Raw genomic sequence first — 24,364 nt, 5'->3', positions numbered from 1 at the left:
TGGTAATGAATGTGGCTTTTCTCTCCCTTGATGGACTTGCTAATTAGATATTACTGTCATGGCTGCAGGTAAAAGTGCTTGTGCATCATTATATTTGATCATTATTATCATTATTATTTTTAGGCCATTCTAAAGTTATCCATTAAATGTGGGGTTAAAGTCCATTTGCATGCAAACAAAGGGGAGGTGGGCCATCAATCTCCACGCTGCTGCTGAGGGGCAGGTTTTGGGGGGGGGGGGGGGGGGGGGTCGGTTGGGGTGTGTGGACGCTGTGTGTTTACGTGAGTGTGGGGGTGCAGCTGATAAATCTGTTGCCCTCGGCGGTGCGTTTACATAGGTGAGGACTGACTGTTGTGCAAGGATTTATCTGAAAATACCACCAGTGACTGACACAATCTCTTCAGCGTGAAGGATTATAATGTGTGCATGCACACAACACACACACACACACGCCCTGTATATTGTATAGTGCACACCCATAATCTATATTTGAAGCAAGATGGAAATGTCTTGTTATACTGCAGCTGCCTTCTCATCCAGCATGTAGATCCTCTCTTTCTCTCTCTCTCACACACACACACACACACACAGATTTCCTAGCAACCACTATAATGCATGCACACACACACACACACACACACACTGGGGCTTCCCCCTCCTTCCGCTCCCTCCTCCCCCTCCCCTTCTTCTCTCCTCCGTGGCGGGAGAGAAAGAGAGAGCGATCCCCTGTCCACGGCTCTCCCACGGAAGCCCCCACAGCTGCCTGCGGACGATGCGGTGCGGTCACGCGGGCTGCGTGCCGCAAAAAAAAAAAGGGACGATGCGGCGTGCAGAGAAGAGGAGCTATTGTACGGAAGCTGCGAGGGGAAAACAAAAACAAAGAAGGAAGAAGGGAAGAAGAAGAGGCAGCAGTTGAGGAGGAAAACACCCGGATGGGGGATGGGAACGCCTGGGAGAAGCGACAGAGAAGAGCGTCTTATACTCCGGTGTGAAAATGGCAGTGTTCTTGTCTCCTTTACTGCGTTTTACGACAACAACGTGTGGCGAAATCCGATGGGACAGTTTTTTAGCGTGCACGAATTGTACGTGGTGGGAGGACGCTGCATGCCGCGCCATATTGCAGCGCGCGCACACACGCACACACACACACACACACACACACGAATGACACGCCCCCTCTGCTGCAGAGCGCCATTTTCAAACGCCTTTTTTTCCCTCCTCTTCTTTTCTGCGTCAGGAGATTTATTTTTGCTGCGGTCTCATGTTACACTTTTTGTGACTAACAAGAATGTGGACGGACGAGGAAGGACAACAGGATGCAAAACCCACAAACAATCGGGCATGCTTGATCGTCTTCTTTTACTTTTTAAATTGGACAGGTGAGGAAGCTCAAATACTACTAAACATTTTATTTTTAAATGTATTTTATTTTATTTTTTAAATAGTATATATATTTTTAGATAGTTTTAATATTAAAACGTCACGCAATTTTAGTCAGCGTTCTAAAAAGTACAAATTATGTATGTGTACGTCGATCGTAAATTCGCTGTAAAACAAAAATACATTATCCATCCATTTCCTACCGCTCGCGTTTATAGAAACATACAAATACAATTATTTTATAAATGATTTTTTTTTTAATGATGATAGTAACTATACAATAATTATGGATTTTATTAGCTATAAAATTGTTGTTTTAAATGTAGCCTATACACTTAAATGAAAATAATAGGCTTATTTTATGTATACAAATGCGCACTTCATAGGCAACGTGGTGCGTTCAAGGCGTTGAATCCAAATCAACGGTCACAGTGAGTGTGTGTGTGTGTGAGTGTGTGTGCACTTTAATGTCGCGTTACTGTGACTGTACATTAAATTAATTTACTGAAATGTATAAATTCAGTCATTTTAATAAATATATAAAAATACATTTTAACAGATTGAGAACTAATCGTGCGCGCGTGTGTGTGTTTATTGTAGCCTGCCACGGATAAACTTTAATCTCGTTTTGTACATGAAATATTTTTAATTTTAGGGCGGGATTCTTCCTCTTTTCTATTGTTTCTGTTTGATGTTGTATCTCCGTTTAAAATCGAAAAAAAGCTTCCCAAAATCTCAAATGACAGACCTGCTGTAGGAGTATAGCCCCACTTTACATAATTACACTGAGTGGTCTCGCTTTGAAGAACACGCTTTTAGTTGTACTCATCTCCACAGCAAGTACGCGACCGGCTTATTAAAATGCACATGTATTATCCGTATTGTTTTATTCGCGTTTGTGCAGATTTCGCAATACGATTTTGGACAAAAAGTCACTTTCGCGTTCCGGTGTGTGCGATGTTTATTTCACGCTCTGCATTACTGATTGGTGAATAGTCTAATGTGCCGTGATGGAAAGCAAAGAGGACTTTTTTTTAGTATTTCTGCGTGCAGTTAAGGTTGACACTCGGGGAGTTTATTTTGAAAATCCCAAAGTGTTCGGTCCGTTGTTAAGAGCGTTAAACTGCAACTTGTGTGTTGTTTGTGAACAACTTTATTCAAACTGCAAATATACGTGACCACACAAAACGACTTTAATAATTTTGATAATTACGTCTATACTAGTAATTTTTTGGACGCAATTCGCAAAAAATAAGATAAAGATAGTAAATATATATTTTAAAATTATAATATTGCAGTGCCATAATAATTACATTCAATCGCTTCTGTAATATGTATGATCACGCGAAAATACTCACGTTAAAATGATTATTATAGTACTAATAATAATTACATAGCTTTTTTACTTTAAAAAATAGAATCATTTGTATGATTGTTTTTTTTATATGTATACATTTTAGTCATTTAATACAAAACATGTTGGCTGTACTAGGATGACTTGAATATTACATGCTTATTTAAAGGCTACGTTTATGAAAGAAAATAAAATATATATATTTGAGATATAAATAGTGCTGCATGTGTCATTTATGTCAATAATGTTTTATATATTTTTCTGCCGTTTTTGTATTTCATTCATGTTTAAATGTTATAATTATTTTTAAATATTATAGCAAACGTTCATATTTTACAAGAAAAAAAAATAAAAATGTGTACTTTTGCAAAATAAAAAGTGTACTGTGAAAAAAGTATTAAAATGTGTTTGAGAAAAATGATGTGTGTGTGTGTGTGTGTGCGTGTGTGTCAGTGTACGTACACAGATGCATGTAGGTTAGACTATAATGAGATGGTGGAATCACGATATACAGAGGAGAATATAGCTCAGTTTAACTCCCCTCTTCCCCACCAAATTTTGAAATATAAAAACAAAACATCTACTTTTGTGCAATGTAAAACAAGATAATAAAAGTATCTAAGGGAGGGGGGAGTGTGTTCAAATGCATGTATAGGTTACAGACTATATGTGGAGCAGTATAGGGCCCAGTCTTCAGGTTTTGTCTGCCCAGGTGGAGCTGCCTGACCTGGCTGCAATCACTTGGTCCATCCCCAGTGTCCCTAATGACATCACAGCCCATTAAAGCAAGCAAATGAACTAAATGATGAAGCTTTGAAGTGGAATATAAAGAGACCATCATTAAGTCTGGGAGTGAGCCTTTTTTCATTACATGCTGCTAATAGCGACAACAGTTTCCTCACTTTGCTTTTGATGAATGCGACATACTCATTTTTCCTCATGCTGTTTTCTTCTTCTTTCTATTTAAACGCATGAGTCAGATGAAGCTAATCAAATGAATATGGTAAAATGGCACACCATTATCATTTAGTATCTTCTTCAGGGGGGGTCTTGCATCCAAAAGTTACTTTTGGGGGGCAAAAACATGCAAACTCACACTGATACATCAGGACATTTTTAATAAGCATTATGTTTTTTTTATTGTGGTAGTCTGCGGGGGTGTAGAACGGTTTGCTGCAAGAGAAAGTCACAATTCAATGCTCTCCAAATCAAACATCTTTGCAAAAGCAGGTGCACCTCATGTTGTGTTCTACATTTCTAAGAGATATGCAAACATATTATACATGAGAGGTTTTCACTAGTAGTTAGACAGAGGCGGAGCTGTCAAGAGGTTGTGGTGGTGGTATAGGGGTGGTGGGGTACCTTCTTCCCCCCTTTCACACCCCCACACCTCCCTTCAACCCCTGCTGCTGCTGCTACTGGGACAGCCTGAAGAGAACTCCCCCACCCTAGCAAAAAAGGCACCCAGCTAAGAAATACAATATAAACTCAATTAAATGCAGTCTCCACTGCGATTTACTGCAATGAATGATAAATTGGCCATCATTCTCACACGGTAGGATCTCCAAATTTGCAATAATAGGCAAAAACGCGGTGTAAATTATGCACAAACTCGCACCGTTTACCAAATTTAGTCTGTCTGTCGGCGCCTTTGTTAAAGGAAATTCCTGCTCAAATAACCAGGTTTGTGTTGTGTTTTAAGTCAAAGTGCCCAACTGTGACATGGGGGAGGAAGGCCTTAAAAGTCAAAAATATGTGCGGAAAGCATGAGATTAGTAAATGGCAAAACCTGCTCTACCAATAGTCGGTGTAAATAATGACGACAAAAGAAGGGCGACGTGAATCAAACTGTTTGAATTCATTGCGATGCACTATAAAGCAAAATTATTCAAATATTGCATTGTTGGAAGAGTTGTAAGTTTGCAGTGTAAGAAAATACATGCAGAAATGTCCAAACCTTTAAGCTGTAGTGGGTTTGTTATAGTGAAAAACAATTCACTGTAGTTTTATGACAACATGGTGAAGCTTTTGTGGGTTTAAATAACTTATTCGGATCTTAACAATTATGATATAATAAAATAAAAAAAAGAGTAAAATTAGTCGTGTGTTATTTGGGAGGACACACATTTAATTAAAGTTAAAGTTAAAGTACCAATGATTGTCACACACACACTAGGTGTGGCGAGATTATTCTCTGCATTTGACCCATCACCCTTGATCACCCCCTGGGAGGTGAGGGGAGCAGTGGGCAGCAGCGGTGGCCGCGCCCGGGAATCATTTTGGTGATTTAACCCCCAATTCCAATTGCTTTAAATAACAACATTTTGTCAAGATCTATTTGGACTATGTGTAAAAAAAATAATGAATTAATGACTAAAGTGCATGGCCAACGCTGTCCTACAAATAATCAGTGTAATGACAATAATAATAAACACAGAATAAGGATGGCACCTACAAACGAGTAATTTGAATTTCTTATTTGATGGGGGAAAAAAGGGACTCACCATATAGCAAAATGACTTAGGAATAATTCGAAAAGGGTACATTTACAGTATAATAGATATACATGCAGAAATTCCCAATCCTTTAAGCTATATAGAGTAAAAAAATATAATGTAATTTAATGAAAAAATTGTGCCCATTTTGTGGATTTAAAGACTTTTTACGACCCCCAAATTTTTTATAGAATTAGAAGTGTTAGTAAGTAGGTTTACAGGATAAGAAAATACAAGCAAGAAATGTCCAAACTTTTAAGAAAGTGTGCTTCTTTTAGTGACCTATTTCAACATTGAAAAATGATGATAGACTTTGAAAAAAAAGAAAGATTAGTAGTATGTATAGTGTACCGGCATTAAGAGGGGACACGCCTATTGAAACCCAAGGGTCAGTCAAGGTCTGTTCAAAATGTAAAAGAAATATGAATTTTAGCATTAATGACCATCTGACTAAATGACTCGCTGTTACCACATTGAAATGACATAAATGCAGATACATGACCCTTTACACCCCATATTTAGGAAATATTACATAAAATAACTAAAGTTATAGGAATGAGACTTGAACAAAAATATAACATACAGATTTTAAACTATAATAGTAAAATACAAAGCAGCAACGTGACTCAGTTTTCAACGATCGATGCATCGATTTTAAAATGTAGTCTTTTTGAGCTTCAACAAATAAATGCAAAAATGATCTAAAGCATGAGCACACAAGTCACATATACTGCGAAATAAATGTACCTCATTAACCTGGAAGTCTGACTGTACAGTTTGGAATGCGTAAAATTAAAGTTCGGACGGGGATGACGGGGGAAAGCCAACAGCGAAAGACATGTTTCATAGAATATTGATTTTTTACACACACACACACACACACACACACACACACACACACACACACACACACACACACACACACACACACACACTATTCTCTCCCCTTTATTCCATTAATCTCTGTGAGCGGTGTAAGATACTGCAGGGTTAGTGTAACATTGTGCAGCTTTAATGTATTCCAGCCCTCACTTTGCCTGTGGCATCCATATGTTTAATTCCACTACAAATGTTTTGACAGCAAATGAAACTCTTTTCTCTTTTTTTTTTTTTTTTAGGTTTGTGGGGAATTTTTTCCCCCCTCCTACTATTCTCTCAATGCATCTAAAGGGATTTTCTCTCACAGTGATGCTTTATTTAATTAGTTACGGACCACCTGGAGTTAGAGCATTTTCCCCGGTTGATGTCAGGCTCCTTCAATAAAATTATTTTTTATTTGCAACATTAATTTGATTTAATGCTGTAGGCGCTGCATTCACCGGCCACACGATTAGGTACAGCTGCCCTGGCGTAAGCCAATATTTAGTTAAAGGAGTAAATTATATGAAAAATGGCTACAGCATTGAAACGACAACATTACCACAATAATAAACACTGTTGAATTAGTACTTCTCCGATATTGTGAACCATTTTTGGCATAATTTTTTAAACAGCTCTCATTGCGAATTGCACATTTCTTGGTTGGTGGGTGTTTTACATTTTAAAATAGCACTGGAATCTTTTCTCTTTTTTTTTTAAAGGAATTCAACATCAGGTTGCAAAGATTTTTTTAGTTTAACAAAATTATAATGAGGAACATTTTAAACATACTAGGACAATAAAGCTTGTCCAGAAATAGTAGGAAGAAGCAGATCTTATTTAATACTGTGAAGAATTTCATTGTAAATACACAGTAAATCACCAGCTAATAATTTCATTACTTTCACAGTAACATTTACCGTGAAGTTAAATGTTGTGAAACATAAGGGTACTGCAATGTTTCCAGTGATTTGTTGTAAGGTTACAGTGCATTTTGTATTTTACTATGAAATAATACTGTTAAATGCTAGAAAATCCTTGTAAATTTTCACAGTGTAATGTCTTAGCAATTACAAGCCTGTTCACTTTGGCATGTGTTAAAAAGAACAGAAATATTCTCAAACATAAAATAAGCAACATACCAGTGATGGTTATTTTGTATGGAACAGTGTCAAAACATCAAAATTGAGCATTTATGTCTTGTTATCAGGTCTGATCTTACGTTGTGTTTATACTATTGCTGTCCTTACATGCTTGATGACATTAATACAACAATTTGGCGCAAAATCTTTTGATCTAGTTTTAATGGCTCGTCAATTTAAACACCAGCACATGACACAGGTGCATGTGTGTGTGTGTGTGTGTGAGAGATGCAGGACCCTATGGACAAGACACTAGCTCTCTGTTTGTCAGGAGTTGGGCGGGAAAGGCATAGGGAGAGCGAGAAAGCAAGGGATTCTGTGTGTGTGTGCGCAGCAGGCGGTTTTAACGTGTGTTTCCGGCGCAGGATGGCCCATTCATCATTCTCACATGGTGGGTTTACTTTGCCAGTGATAGAGAAAGCTATGAGGAGCAGCACCACGGGGAGAATTAATGTGTGGGAGGAGGGGCACGTCAACTGCATGCAGGAGCCGATGGCCAAACCAGATGTGAAAGTGTGTGTGTGTGTGTGTGTCACAGGTTCAGATCTGCCTCTACCCTCTTCATCCATTCCTGTCACGCATGTCATGTGCCACCTATTGTTTTGGATTTTTTTTAAATAAAATTGGGAAGTGGGTGAAGCGCACCTACAGCTGAGCCGCTGTACATTCCTGCATCCCCCACTCACCCCCAAAACAAGAAAGCCTTGTTTTAAATGCACTAAATTGCGCGAGTGGACGCGTGGGGTTCCGCATCATGTCGGGTGACAGAACAGATGATCTCGTTATGGCCTCAAACAATCTGCTGCTGCCATGACAACAGCCAAGTATGCAACAGGCCCTTCTGACAGAGGAGAACGGGGGGTGGGGTCAAAGGTTACACGAGGAGGACAGATGAGGAGTCGCATCCTTGTAGTCGGGGCCCGACATGACCACCGATGCAGTGACTCCACACCTGTGCCGTGGAGGTTTTGGTCCATGAGGAACAAATTCGGAATGAGCTCAACTGAAACGCGTGGGTGCTGACCTCTGACCTGTGTGGTCAGCTGGTTTCATGTTGTCTGAAGCAGGAGTGAACTTAAGAGGATGAACCATAGCTTCACCTGCTGGACACTTGCAGAACTACACCCTGACAAAGGGCATCTAAAGCTAAACTACAGTGGAACCTCCAGAGTGCACACAATATAGTATAATAATGAGGGAGTTTTGTTCATTATAAATAGTATCAAGTCAATTTGTCCCCTTATAAAACATTTGTTAACTGTTTGTAAACAATGCTACAGGTAACATTTAATATTCATCTCATACGAATGTAAAAACAAGTGCAAAAAACTACTAGATTTTAGTTCAGTTTATTTCGAACATGCATACAATACAATTACAATGTAATGCATCACATATTTCCAGTTGTTTGATTACAGCATGTCCGAAAAGGAGTAGGAAGAAGCGGAGCTTATTTAATCCCACCCCTTTTTATATCCCATGTCTTTCTCTGTTTGTAACAGAACAGTGAATTAATAAATAATAAATATACCATAAGTAAGTAAACAAATAAATACATAAATAATCATCATCTCTTTTTTTTTTTCTAAAAAAGGTTCAAAATATGTATGATAATCGGTGGCAGAGGGGTTAGTGCATCTGCCTCACAATACGAAGGTCCTGAGTAGTCTTCGGTTCAATCCCGGGCTCGGGATCTTTCTGTGTGGAGTTTGCATGTCCTCCCCGTGACTGCGTGGCTTCCCTCCGGGTACTCCGGCTTCCTCCCACCTCCAAAGACATGCACCTGGGGATAAGTTGATTGGCAACACTAAATTGGCCCTAGTGTGTGGATGTGAGTGTGAATGTTGTCTGTCTATCTGTGTTGGCCCTGCGATGATGTGGCGACTTGTCCAGGGTGTACCCCGCCTTCCGCCCGATTGTAGCTGAGATAGGCTTCAGCGCCCCCCGCGACCCCAAAGGGAATAAGCGGTAGAAAATGGATGGATGGATGGAATTGTTCTTTTTGGTACTTCGTGAACACTTGTAGTTTGAACAGTGTTTTAAAGGGGAACTGCACTTTTTGGGGAATTTTACCTATCGTTTACAATCATTATGAAAGACATGGCGACGGATGGATTTTTTAAAATGCGTTCTAAATGTTAAATAAATGCAATCAAAAGTATGCTTACAATGGAGCCCATAGAGCCCCTAAAAACACATCCAAAACCTCCATTGAGGTTTTATACACATGGTGTAAATATATATCCATCCATCCATTTTCTACCGCTTGTCCCTTTTGGGGTCGCGGGGGTGCTGGAGCCTATCTATGTAATGTAGTAATAGGCACATTTATAATGACATTTCATATTTACGTATTTTGATCATTTAAAACATACGCGGCGCATTAATTTCAATAATGCATCACAACGTTTGCTTTTTTTAATTCTTCATCACTAATTTCTGCTCACTGCAGACTTTATGAGAGCCAACAAACATAATAAAACATCACTTACTGTACAATGTCTGCTGTCATTAGGATGACTGCAGAGGGGAACAGACGCTTTTTGTTTCGTTCTCGACTGCAGTTTAAGGTCCTATATGGTTGTCAAAGTGTCTCAATTTGCCGGATTATATTCTCAGCCATCTACTGTCAAGGTGAGAGGCATGATTTATGATCTACAATAAATTTACAGGGAGCAGGGACGTGGCGCTGCCCTCGTTCGTCTGCGCCAACGCTTATAATAACAATATCAGTAATACTTGGTTAATATTCTCATCACGAAATGTAAATTGAGTATTGTTGGCGCTTTTTGAATGGTTATTTTTTGGATTTTATGTGCGGAATAGTGGAGCTCCCATTGGCTCCGCAGTAAGGGGACTTTTATTTATGTTTATTTAATATTTAGAATGCATAAAAAATGCATCCTTCTGTCTTTCATAATGATTGTGAATGATAAGCAAAATTAAAAAAAATAGTGCAGTTCCCCTTTAAACTGAATCATATTAGTGCTTTGTTGGATTTATTTGCTTAATCCATTCAATAATTTAATTTCACATACTGATATGCTAAACGTCTTAAGTGTGAAAGTGCAGAAAAATGTTTTTAAAATAAATTTTCCTCTAAGGTTATATTTCTCCTCTTTTGTTGAGAAGAATTGTTGTACATTATTGGGTAGCAGGTTATAGTTTGCTTTGTACATAATTTTAGCTGTTTGCAATTTTACCAAATAGTTGAATTTCAATATTTTTCATTCAATAAATAAAGTGTTTGTATGTTCTCCATATCCAACATTATGTATTATTCAAATTTATCTTTTTTGTAACGCCGTTAGTGAATGAAGCGCACATTTGTAGTTGTTTCCCCATTTTTCTGCACAATAACTCAGATATGGTAACACTAGTGAGCAGTAGAGAATATGGAGTGATTTTTGGTCCAAAACATATTTTGCTTTATTCATTATTGACGTGTTTTTTGCTAATTTATGTTGTATATTTTTTATATGAGGTTTCCAGTTCATTTAATCATTTATTATTATTATTATTATCATCATCATATTTTTACTCTGTTTGTAATTGTGTTTGACTTTCCCATCTACTGCTACCGAATAGCATTATTTTAGTTTTGCTGAGATTCAAAGAGTTTGTTTGTTCTTTTTAATATGTTAATTTCCTCTGTTATTATTTGTATTAGCTTCTGTGTGTTCTCTCCTGAACAAAAGGCAGTTGTGTCATCTGCAAATAACACTAACTTTAAGTCCTTTATAACTGTGCTATTGTTGTTCATATAAAGATTGAACAGCTAGTTCAATCTTTTGAACTGATAGAGTGATTCCATTTATGAGGGAGAAAAATCCCCTGCTTTTCTGAAAGATTATTTCTGCAAAACGATAAATTACCTTATTTTGGTGCTGCGGTAATCAATATGTATGTTGTGATGCACTGATCAAGAAATTGGTTTAGTCAACATACATTTTTTTTAACAAGTTCTCCTTTAGCACACTTTTTGGTGGTGACACCACACAAAAAAGTCAATTCTATGGTTATTATCGCACTAATCCTCTATAGAGAGACATACAAACGCACAAAAAAGCTACGTTTTAAGGAATATTTTTCTACAAAACTCTAAATTGTTTGACTTCTGTGGCCGTTCAAACGTTGGAAATGTCACTGTGATTCATGACTAAACTCCATTTCCGTTCAATTCATAAAAGGAGCCATGCTTAAGGGTGAGTGAGGGGACACCAAGGCAAAGTCGTCATGGTAACTGGGAATAGGGAACACCTGTGGGAATGTGGAATTCGTCATATCTTAGTCATGCATGAATAAGATAATGATACAAGCCCACCGTGGGCGTACGCGCACGCGCACACACACACACACACACACACACACACACACACACACACACACACACACACACACACACACACACACACACACACACACACACACACACACACACACACACACACACACACACACACACAATGTTTGAGGTCACTAAGAGGGGTACTGAAATTAGTTTCAAATGTGTTAGTTATTTATTATTGGGTATCATCTCACTGTATAAATCCCTTGCAGATGTTACTTTGGTGCATAAATGCATGGACATACTGTACATACAACTGTTGCACACAGGACACTTTTAAAAAAGTGGAGAGGATGCGGGGGGCTGGCTGCATGTTTTGATGGGGCACCTCTTTATGTACGTGTGTGTGTGTGTGGTTGTGGGGCTCTGAGTGACTGCAGAAGAAATGAGGGATGATCTTTATGTGGCAGCCTATTTGCTTTTGAATGCACAAGGTTTAGAGGCCCCTAACGAGAGGCACATCGAGTGCAGGGAGGGGGCAGAAGAGGGGGCGTCGTGTCGCAGACTGTACTGTCAGCGAACGCACAAACACACGACTTGCCGCAGCTTGTGATCAGCCCTCGTGAGCCACTCTGGAGAAAACGCTCGTGGAATGCGAATCCTCAAGGTAAACTATAGTGGGAATATGAGTCATTGTAAAAGAAGAGCCACTAATGTACATGCTCATAACATTGTTTGTATTTTAATGTATGACAATGACCCTAAAACAAACAAAAAAATTGCAGGTGCCACTTTGATACATTTTGTGCATTCAAATGGAAAAATCAATCTAATGTAGGTCAATAAATTAAAAGCTATCAGAACAAAATATCCACATAGCTTTGTGTTATATGGTGACAATGCAAATAACTGGAAAATCTAATAATGTTTGTAATAATTAATTAATTTGGACCGACAATAGCTTGTTTAGATGTTCTGCAATATTATTTCCAAATTCTGATACTGGTGCCCGTAAAAAATCATTTTGTGTATTTCTTGGTTATTTACTCATCCTGGAGTGTGTATGCCGCTCTGTGCTATACTAGTGTGGACTTGGGTCATTTTGTAGCAGCCAACAATGAGACTCAAAGTAGGGACCAGGTTTTAGATTTAGATTTAAAGCAATATGAAAAATGGTTGATTGACAGCACATGTGTTTCAAAAGAAGTCTGATGATATCACCATTTTGTCAAAAAAAATATATTACAGTAGATTACCGTATTTTTCAGAGTATAAATCGCTCTGGAGTATAAGTCGCGCCGTCCGAAAATGCATAATAAAAAAGGAAAAATCATATATAAGTCGCATTAGAGTATAAGTCGCATTTTTTGGGGAAATGTATTTGATAAAACCCAACACCAAGAATAGACATTTGAAAGGCAATTTAAAATAAATAAAGAATAGTGAACAACAGGCTGAATAAGTGTACGTTATATGACGCATAAATAACCAACTGAGAACGTGCCTGTTATGTTAACGTAACATATTATGGTAAGAGTCATTCAAATAACTATAACATATAGAACACGCTATACGTTTACCAAACAATCGGTCACTCCTAATCGCTAAATCCCATGAAATCTTATACGTCTAGTCTCTTACGTGAATGAGCTAAATAATATTATTTGATATTTTACGGTAATGTGTTAATAATTTCACACACAAGTCGCTCCTGAGTATAAGTCGCACCCCCGGCCAAACTGTGAAAAAAAACTGCGACTTATAGTCCGAAAAATACGGTAAATAATGTGTTTTTTTTTGTTTTGTTCTTGTGTTACCCATTTTGTGTATTTCTTGATGAATAACTTATTATTGAGTGTGTATGTCACGTTTTGCTATGAAAGTGAAGACTTGTTTCATTTCGTACCAACCAATAGGGAACCTGCATTAAAAAGATCATAGACAAAAATATTGTAGCAGTTTAAAAAGAAGACCTTAATTTGTGATATCAATTCGACTGTTTAATTTAATCCAATAAAAATGAAAAAAAAATGTATCGATTAGTGATAGTTCTATCTGCTTAGTGGAAATTAAGCTAATTACAACAAGAATGCACTCTGTACTCAGCACAATTTAACAAAAAACATTGATAAATACATGTTTCTTTAAAGGCAACTCCCCCAAGGGTGGTTTGTATACGCGCTGCCTTCCCAAAAAAAAAAAAAGATTCCCTGGTGATTTTTCTAAAGGAGCTGCAGTCTGTCGGAGGTCTGGCAGCAATGAGAGTCTCCTTAAAGGTCAGCGGGGTATAGTCAGTGGAGAAGAGATGCATTGTGGGGGACTGCATGGTCGCTTGGCCTGGCCTCAGGACAGCCTGGGTATAAGCCTGCTGACCTTTCTAATGTCGGGCTGTGGATGTGTGGAGTGAACCTGTGTGTGTGTGCGGCCTGAGGGGGATTAAAGGTGGGTCACATCTAAATGTGGCCACATGTTGAGGGAGAGTGCAAAGTGGCATGTATTATCTATATGCAAAAGGAAGGGGCTTTTTGTAAGTCGTTTTTACTGTTTTTTCGGTCGACAGCTTGTCACAATCAGAGTAAAGTGGCCATAATGTGCAGCCTCCACTAAATAGCTGCTCTGTTGTGTCTCTAAAAGAGAGGCGGAAGATCACGAGGCGAGCCCGTGTCTCTTCTTCTCCTCGCTACTGTTAGAGCCTCTCCTCCGCCCTTCTTAGCGTTCTTATTCTGCTCCCTGCAGCCCCGGCCCAGTCCACTTCTGCCGTCCTTATCCTCCTTGCTATCTGCCCACCTCAAAAAAAAAGAAAGGGGAGAAAAAAAAACAAAAAAAAACACGCTCGGCCCGCCCAGCGGCTCTCAAACATGCAGGAAGGCGAGATCAATGGCGTCCACGGCGAGGGCTGAATTTCGATGAGAAGAGAAGAAAGGAAGAGGAAGGGAGAACAAGCAGAGGCGGGGAGGGCATGTGAAAAAAGGGAGCAGGAGGATGCGGGGAGGGGGAAGGATAGTATATCCCGCACAAGGGAGGGAAAAAAAAAAACTGGGAGGAATGTTGAAAGCTATGTCGACGACTAAGTGAGTGTCAGAGAGTCTCACAAGGTCTGATGCTAAAATCTAGAAACTGTTCCAAATTCTTTAGAATGAATCACACATTTTGTTGCTAAACAAAGTAAAAGGCAAGTCTATTTAACTAAATGAAAACTGCACTATTTTCCCCCAATTTGACTGTCCTGTGCAGAAGTCACATGATGCATGGAGACTACTTGCATTGTATGTCGACTTCTCTGTATTCTAGAATGTGACCTTTCCAACAAGTTTATCCTTTATGTACGCCTACTGCTGAATTAATTTAGTACTTCATTTATTTTATGTTGATGAAACTTTATTAAATTTGATTGTGTTAGATGCACTATTAAAGTCACACCAAAACAAGTCCGGAAATATCTTGTTTGACAGGAAAATTACACTGTAAAAATCTTCATTGTAAATTCACAGCAAATTACTGGATAATAATTGCATTACTGTAATAGCAGTTACCGTAATTGGTGTGAAATATGAGTGTATTGTATTTTTTTTGTCATTTCTTATAATGTCGCTGTACATTTTGTCTACAGTATTTTACTGTGAAAAAATATTGTTATAGCCAGTGGATTCTTGGTAAATTTATATAACGTAACATTGACTTGTTTGATTGTGAAATCAAAGTAAATAGGATATATTATGATTATTATAGATACAGAATGATACACTATAACACTGGAACAGGAGATTTGAAAGTTCAGATATGCGCTGTCCAAGCTTTATATTTAAAAATCGAAAGAATGCGCTCGGCCGCTTTGATGTTTTGTTCATTTTAATTTTGTAAAACGGCTAAAAAAAACTGTTGAACTCTGGTCGTAGTTAATTATTGCAGTAGCAGTTTTTCAGCTTGTTCGATGTATCTGTTTATTTGTAAGCAAGCCTGTATCAAAAAGGATGAAATGTCCCACATAAAAAAAGTTCCGTTGTAATTTAATTCATGGGAATTACCAGAAATTTTCTGGATATTTGCAAAATTGCAGGTTAGTTCATCACATTGAAAGTCAAAGTAAATAAGCACAAAACCACCATATTTTATGCATATTTAGTAGAATTCTACAGATTCTCAGCCCTGTTATAAATAGCTTGTTTGGGACCTAGCAGTTCATTCTTAGGAATATGTTGACGGTTGTCATGTTTTCTGTTGTTCAGTGAAGTTGATTATTCTCACAAATATCAATATAAATGTTGCAGTTCAAGTAAAAGTCCCTAACAATCCTACCAGTCGAAACAACTGAGCGAGTGAAGAAGGAAGCTCTTTTAATTATGTGCGTTGCACCTCCATGGAAGCATTTGATATCGACAGCCTGACTTTTTAACTTGAGCGTCAGTTACAGGGAGATATACTGTACGCGGGCCGCCCCGTCTCCACCACGTTACTGAGTCGCCTTTAGTTGCAGCCCACTCGGACAGTAAATTATCACTCCCCTGTGTCGAATGTTTGCAGCCGTGCGGAGTCGCCAGTGAGACCCTCCTCTGTCTTGATATGAATGTGAAGGAATTCCCACCCTCTGCGTGCCAAACCCTAAAAGCTACAAAAAGGTGGATGTTCTGGAGCATGCAGCTGCACGCCTCCGTGGACGCGCTCACGTGCAAACAACACTGATTTAAGCGTGCACAAATGGGCACGAATGTTCAAATATGCTGAATAAAATCCACCCTCCCAGCAATATATTACTGGTAACAGGTAGAGTTTAGCGCAGGCACACACACGCAGAGGCTGTAGATCATCACGGTAGGCCTGGAACGTCAGCACTCCCGTACACTGTAAGCCTTCTAGCAGATTTAATAGAGGAAAGCCAGCATGAATCCACACAGTCATTCTGTTCCACTCAAACATACTATTCACAACACACTAGCTTCCTGAATGCGTGTGTGCATGTATACAATACGCATATATGAATAAAATCCAAGCGCGTTCTCATGCAAATTTGACAATTGACATATTTGTGTGGACATGTATCTTGTGTGTGTGTATGTGTGTGTGTGTGTGTGTGTGTTTGTGTGTGTGCGTGCGTGTAGTCAGAGGGGCTGTATTGACCCATCAGTGCTGCTCTGTCACCTCTTCTCTTTATGAGTCTGGCCTTTGAAAAACAAACTGGATTTATGGTCAGTTTGAGTGTGTGCGTGCGCATGTGCGTGCGCATGTGCTTGTGTGTGTGTGTGTGTGTGCGTGCCAGCGAGAGAGAGGGTAAAGGAGGCATGTTTTCATTGGTAAATTATGTTTTTGTGTTGAAAATTGGGCCTTTTTTCTGACGAAGTGATGAGGAGGTCATACAATTAGTAGAAAATGTACTAAATGAGGTTAAAGAGGTATTTTCATAATATATATCATATGAATTTGTAATATTGTCAAACCCTATAGTAGTAGTATTATAAATGGAATAAATAGGCTTTTCATGTGTAGTATGCCATGCAAGGCGTAAGTATTAAGTACTTAGACGCCACAATAACAATTAACTAGTAGTTATTATGTTTCAGAAAAAAACTGACCTCTATCTTTTAGGAGTTACTACCATTAATGTAAAGTACGTCTATTTCCAAGGGCTCATAAGTATTTGGACAGAGTGAAATGTAACCATAGTTTTTACAACACGGTTAAACTGTTGCTCGGAAATGTTGCAGTTCAAGAAATCGTACATAATATTTTCAAATACCTTTGGGGTCATGTTGATGTTGTTTCTCTGATATTATTTGATCCTTGTGTACCCAGGGAAGAAATCTGGAAGACAAATGAGGAACACTTCATGGATGTGACAGTCACTACTTTGAACTTTTTGGTGTTTTCACAAGCTGATAAAGTGAAGACATTAAGTTTGTTTTCATGCCACAGTAAGGTGTTTACATTAGAGGCCAAGCATTAGTGTGTCCCGTGTTTACATGTGTTGACCAAAAGTTGGGTTTGTGTGTAGGGAGAACCGAATTGTGCATGTAAACACGGTGATGGATGTCCATATTATTGTGCGTTAAATTGTCCACAGATGGCAACCTGGCATCTCTCTCCGAGCCTAAAGAAAAACACTTCCCAAATTAATTTTACAGTGCTACACAAACTCTTTGTACACTTTGAATTTCTTATTTTTTATGATAAACCTCACTTAAGCATAATTTTTTATCTAGGGAGCCTTTATCTTGTGGGGCGACGTGATTACTGATGAGTCTAATGTGTGGTCCATTTGCCTCATTAATGGGGCCGACACACGCCGTTCCGCCAAGAAAACGTCTATTGTCCGCTTTACCTTGCAGCTCCTAATGTGTAGCATTAGTCCAGCAGTTGTTAGTGCTAGACTGTAGTGCTTTGCTGATGGTCAAATGACAAAGTCTTAATAGAAGATAGACGGGAAGGCCCAGACAAAGGTAGGCAATGTTCGGCGGGATGCGGCCAATTCCAGTGTGAGAGGCCTGCCTTAAAACCCTATTCATTGGCCGTCTAATGCTGGTGTGTAATTAAATGTGATTACTGGAGCAGAGGGCTCCTCTCTGCCTCTCTGAGGGCCACACACAAGGACTGGAGGCGGCGTGCACGCTCTCATTAAGGAGCCGCTAACAGATGTACACAAGCGGCGACCACAGGCAGACTGAGCACATTTCCCTCTTGCCGACATGTGAATTCTCTCCTCTACAAGATGTTTAGATGGCTAGGAAATTTAGATTGGAATGGGCATAAAAAAAGACCATTGATACCTTTGTTTTTTTTCCCCTGACCATCAAAGAGTGTGTGATTATTTTGGATTGCTTTAAAACATGATTTGGAGTGGCAAAGTATCCAACAAACACAAACAAAATCAAACCCAACCACATGGTTGGTGGCAAGTAAAAATCAAGACATCTTGTCAGAGATAATCACACATCAAGCCCAAATCTCAACAAACATCCATTATGGTTTCCATCCACACACACACCTTGTCTCTCCGCTCTCGTTTCCTGGGCAGACACAGTCCCCTGGTGCTCATGGGAAATAGCGAGCATGCCAGGCCCCACAAAGGCGTCCTTTCAGCCGCCCGCATGCTTGACCTGTGGCGGGTCACCGCTCTGCTTTGTGCCCCGTGACCCCTGGCTGACCTATCGGGTCACAGCGAGGGCCCTGGGTCAAATCCAGATGCCTGCGTCTAATTTCACCCAAAGTGGGTTATCCGTCCCAATCTGCCCTAAAATTTGCCCCTCGCCTCGCCCTGATAACCCGCTACTACTTCCAAACATATGACTGAGCCGCATGGAATACACATAGGTACTCACTGTGCACTGTTAATTGGACTACTGAGAAGTGCGCACAGACACACACACACACACACACACACACACACACACACACACACACACACACACACACACACACACACACACACATACACACACACACACTGGCCTGACCCCTGTAACTGCACCAGTACTCCAACCCATGGCTTTTGGTCTTTCCTGAAGGATTAAGTGCAGAAAGACACACATGCAAGTGCACAGATGCACACAGAGACACACACACACACACACACACACACACACACACACACGTGCACGCGCGCTCACACAGTTAAGCGCAGCAGGCTAGGCCTAGGGCCTACCTTGAGGGATTAGGGGCGGAGAGACAGGACCCTCCAGCCAATCAACTGGTCTGTCACATTGATTTTGAAGGGTCATTGGTGCACAAGGAGCAGGGCTTTCCTGTCTTAACCTCTCTGATCACACACACATGCACACTGACACACACAAACACAATTACCAGGCAGTTTAATCATCTAATTTTCGTGTCTGTGCAGAGCTGTGTACAACACAAGCGTCCAATGAGACAGGAAAAAAGGGACCGCATTTCCTCTAATCCAGGCCATCTGTGTCTATGACTCAACTGCAGAGAGCACCAGGCCTTTATTGCATGAGGCATTATTCACACAGCCTGTAAAAGCTGCCAGTCTTACATGTCGCTGTTCTGTATAAACGGCACGTACATGGAATTGGGAGATAAAGTCAAACCAGCAATTTTCCATCTTGAGCGGTAGCATGAAAGCTGTACTCAAGGCGCGACACTGCCTGATATTTACTCCCCCCCCCAGTGGAACCCGCTTACCTCGACAGCCCTCAGACTGGCTGACTTTATGCGAAATGGAAAGTAAAACTATTGCTACCACATTTACTTGTGACGTTAGCCATGCAGTGACATAAGGAGAATGGGCAAAAATCAAGGATTTTTCTAGCCTATGGCAGTTTGTTGATAGTGTTTTCTTTCAGTTGTGCATATTTCTATTTTAATTCTTCTGTTTTTATGATATTGTAGCGTTGGGACTATTGTGTTCTGAGCTGCAGTGCATGGCATAGACTCTATGCGGTTGTTTAAGGCCACAACCATTGGCCTTTCAGTTTGCCTCTAAACTGAAAGGTTGAGAGGAAAATATATAAGTGATCATGAAAAAATATTTAAAATGAGATGGAGTGGTTTTATACACTCTGAATACATTTTTCTTTGAAAGATTTAAACCATTCATAATCACCAAGATGCTACTGCTCGCCTAAACCTCACTTCTTTGACACTCACAAGGATTTAAAGAAGAAAAGATTGAAGGCAAATAATTTCTTTATATCTGGAGGAGTCCACAAAATGAACATTAATCTGTGAAATACAATGTTGGACTTATTTGTGCATCGCTAAGTAACATATTTGATTGACATACGAGTGCTGTGCTGCTGTGATTGTGACGCTAATAAGAAAAAGGAAAAGTTTGTTTGCAGTTGATTTCCTTACACTAATATTAGTCTCATCTACAATTCATGTCTGTGGTTGTGTTATGGTGTAAAGTTCATGTTTTGTCTCATTATTTAGCTACATATGTCCCTGTTGTTCAGCAATGTTTGCTAGCGATGTCAAGATGTATTCATCTAGTTCATCCATGCTATTAAGGTAATTTTCTTGATGCTAACCAATAGCATCAAAGACGCTATATTGTGGTCATCTGTGTTGAATAAAACACAACAACACTAACTAAGCTTTGCGTTTTTGTTATGAAAATCGACAACGAAAAGACGGTGGATTGGACAGTTACAATATTTATTACTACTACTAAGACTTCGTAGTTATATTTAGGCATGGCAACCCAAAAAACAAAAACAAATGAGATCTTTTGTCCTTTATTTACGTTTAGATCTGCTCTCAAACACTTCTATTATAGCAGAGAATAACCTCAATTGCATCACAGAAAGTTTCTCAAACAAATCAAATGTTGGAACAAACATTTTACAAAGTGATCGCTGCAGACACAAGCATGGTCCGATTGTGTTCCACAAGATGATGAAAGTGATTATTTTTAAGAGCCATTTCCTTTGATGCACTTTTGTTTTTTCTTGACTTTATAACCTTGATGAATTACTTCTTTCAGGACTCTATGAAAGCTCTTTCCTATCTCTCTATTTGAACGACTGGAACACCCAAGAATAGAACAGCGTAATGCCATTTTCTGCTCAAACTCTGCACTCACTCTCACTTGTTATAATGCTATGCTCAAACTGCTTGACCATTATGTCGAATTAAGCCGCAAAGAAGAAAAACAGATATGACGTCATATGGAACCCAGCAATCGTCTCTTGAGTTGAAAAGCTAATGTTGTATTTACTTGTTGTTGTATTCACTTTATACTTATTTCTGCTGCTTTTGATTCATGATTCATATCAAAGTTGTATCAATTATTTGTAAGTAATATTGAGTAAATGAAAAAAAAATGGAAATGGAAAGGCCACGTTCAAGTCAATTTAGATGCGCAGTGTTTATTTTTTAAATAGTGACATTTAGAGCCTTGGAGGGCTCAATTTGATTTGAAACATATACAAATTAAAGCCTAGTAATATCAAAGATCAACTGTTTGCATGCATAGTGCGTCACACCAGACGCCAGCTTGAGTCTAAATGTGATATGCTGCAATATCCAGGGATTTTTCCCAGCAAAAGTGGCTAATGCCACATCATCTGTTAAGGGGCTGCAAAAATGTATCAATAAAATGTATTATTTCCATTAGGAAATAAGCTTTGATTTATATTATGTTGCTTTGAATAATTGCTTAAGTATAACTAATAAAATTGATCAAATCCGGACCACATTGAGTGCCCAAAACTTCAAATACGCTGACATAGTCTCCACATGGTCGCTGCAATAGAGCGCACATGGTGCTGGTGGGTGAGAGCTGTGATCTGTGTGGCAGCTAACAGATTATTAAGGTTTTTGTTTTTTATAAATGTACACATGTTAAAAGTAGAATTTCAATGTTGTTGGTGTGCATTTATTAGAAAGAAGAATACAAGTTACGACAAACAAACAATGTTGTTTGTTTCAACAATTTTACCTAAAATATGCATGGAGGCTAAAAAATGTTCTCCGACTAATCAATAAAATACTTGATTACTAAAATAATCAATAGACTTAGACTTAGACTTCCTTTTTATTGTCATTCAAATTTGAACTTTACAGTACAGATAAGAACAAAATTTCATTGCACAACAGCAGCAGTTTTGATATGTTACACTATGACTAAGATGCAGCAGTTTTTTTTTTTTGCATTTTTACTATTACAAATGTCAATTGTTGAGCAATGCAATACATCGACCTGACGTTAATATTGGTATTTCATTCTTAGTTTCGATTAATAAAGCAGTGAAATTAGAGGTGGAATAAATGGTTTTCTTGTCTACTTATGGACGCACCTGCCTCATAAGCATGAGGCAGTTCCGCTTATCCGAGCTCTGGTCGCGGGGGCAGCAGCCCAAGCAGAGAAGCCCAGACTTCCCTCTCCCCAGCCTCTTCGACCAGCTCCTTCCAGGGGGATCCCGAAAGTGCTTCCAGGCCAACCGGGAGACATACTCTCCCCGTGTCCTGGGTCTTCCCGTGGCCTCTTACCGGTCAGGACTGCCCTAAACACCTCCCCAGGGAGGCATCCGGGGGTATCCTGACCAGATGCCCGAACCACCTCATCTGGCTCTTTTCAATGTGGAAGAGCAGCTGTTTTACTTTGAGCTCCTCCCGAATTATAGAGCCTCTCACCCTATCTCTAAGAGAGAGCACCGCCACTAGACGGAGGAAACTCATTTCGACCGCTTGTACCCCTGATCTTGTCCTTTTGGTCATAACCCAAATCTCATGACTATAGGTGAGGTTGGTAACGCAGATCGGCCGGTAAATTGAGAGCTTTGCCTTTCAACTCAGCTCCTTCTTTACCACAATAGATCGATACAGGGTCCGCGTCACTGCAGACACCGCAGCGATCCGCCTATCAATTTGTACAAACTGCTTTTAAATGTGTATTTTACCTACTGTGCAACACTTTGTGAAACGTACTTACCACATTTAGTAAAACTTATTGTTTTTGTTTTTTATTGTACTATATAAATATACTGTATTTGATTGGATATTCATGTTTGTACTTGCTGCACGGCTGTTGGACCATGCCATGTGTACTTTGCTCGCCATATGTTAATGTAGTGATTTGTTTCATATCCAGTTAGTCTAATGAAAATAAAGCTTGATTTGTATGATTATTTTTTTAAATAAAAGACCTTTGTTTTCACCCGTCGACTCATTGTTGCAAGTTTGTAAAGTGTAAGCCAACCTGGTAGAATAAAGGAGGACCTATTATACAAAACCAACTTTTCTTACCTATCACTACCTGTTTTTGTGTATTTGGGATGTGCATAAGTCCCGCCAAGGCTGCCCTTTGTCACCGATTCTGTTCATAACTTTTATGGACAGAATTTCTTGGCGCCGTCAGGGTGTTGTTGAGGGGATCTGGTTTCGGGGCTGCGGGATTAGATCTCTGCTTTTTGCAGATGATGTGGTCCTGATGGTTTCATCTGGCCAGAATCTTCAGCTCTCACTGGATTGGTTCGCAGCTGAGTGTGAAGCGACTGGGATGGGAATCAGCACCTCCAAGTCTGAGTCCATGGTTCTCTTGCGGAAAAGGGTGGAGTGCCATCTCCGGGATGGGGAGAGGATCTTGCCCCAAGTAGAGGAGTTCAAGTACCTCAGGGTCTTCTTCACGATTGAGGGAAGAGTGGATCGTGAGATCAACAGGCGGATCGGTGCGGTGTCTTGAGTAATGCGGACGCTGTATCGATCGTCTGGTGAAGAAGGAGCTGAGCCGGGAGGCAAAGCTCTCAATTTACCGGTCGATCTACATTCCCAACCTCACCTATGGTCATGAACTTTGGGTTATGACCGAAAGGACAAGATCACGGGTACAGGCGGCCGAAATTAGCTTCCTCCGCCAGGTCGCGGTGCTCTCCCTTAGAGATAGGGTGAGAAGCTCTGTCATCCGGGGGGAGCTCAAAGTAAAGCCGCTGCTCCTCCACATCAAGAGGAGCCAGATGAGGTGGTTCGGGCGTCTGGTCAGGATGCCACCCGAACGCCTCCAGAGGAATGTGTTTCAGGCACATCCAACCGGAGGCCACGGGGAAGACCCAGGACACGTTGGGAAGACTATGTCTCCTGGCTGGCCTGGGAACGCCTCGGGATCCCCCGGGAGGAGCTGGACGAAGTGGCTGGGGAGAGGGAAGTCTGGGCTTCCCTGCTTAGGCTGCTGCCCCCGCGACCCGACCTCGGATAAGCAGAAGAAGATGGATGGATGGATAAGTCCCGAAACATTTTAACCTAAACCACCTGGCGGATATATTTATAAAACAATCTTGCCTTCCTTCATACTTCCTCTAGGCGAGTCGTTTGGAATTTGCCTAATTTGTGACGTTTTTCCAATTGGTGACCTAAACGGATATATCCATATATGGTAGAAATTTACTGGGAAAGCTTT

The 24,364-nt window shown here is 39.9% G+C and overlaps 1 protein-coding gene across 1 annotated transcript in view; it reads right to left on the bottom strand.

The window, feature by feature from the left end:
• The window catches only part of bahcc1b (BAH domain and coiled-coil containing 1b), a 182,559-nt gene that overhangs the window by 152,198 nt on the left and 5,997 nt on the right, over nt 1-24,364 (bottom strand). The window contains exon 2 of the mRNA XM_061967479.2: nt 17,249-17,313. The gene's annotated coding sequence lies outside the window, so the exon portion shown is untranslated. The remainder of the gene's footprint in view (nt 1-17,248; nt 17,314-24,364) is intronic.

This window comes from Nerophis lumbriciformis, linkage group LG11 (genome assembly GCF_033978685.3).
Source record: "Nerophis lumbriciformis linkage group LG11, RoL_Nlum_v2.1, whole genome shotgun sequence".
NCBI classification, from domain to species: domain Eukaryota; kingdom Metazoa; phylum Chordata; class Actinopteri; order Syngnathiformes; family Syngnathidae; genus Nerophis; species Nerophis lumbriciformis.
Note: the sequence above shows the minus strand (reverse complement) of the source record. Positions and strands in the feature narration are given on the sequence as shown.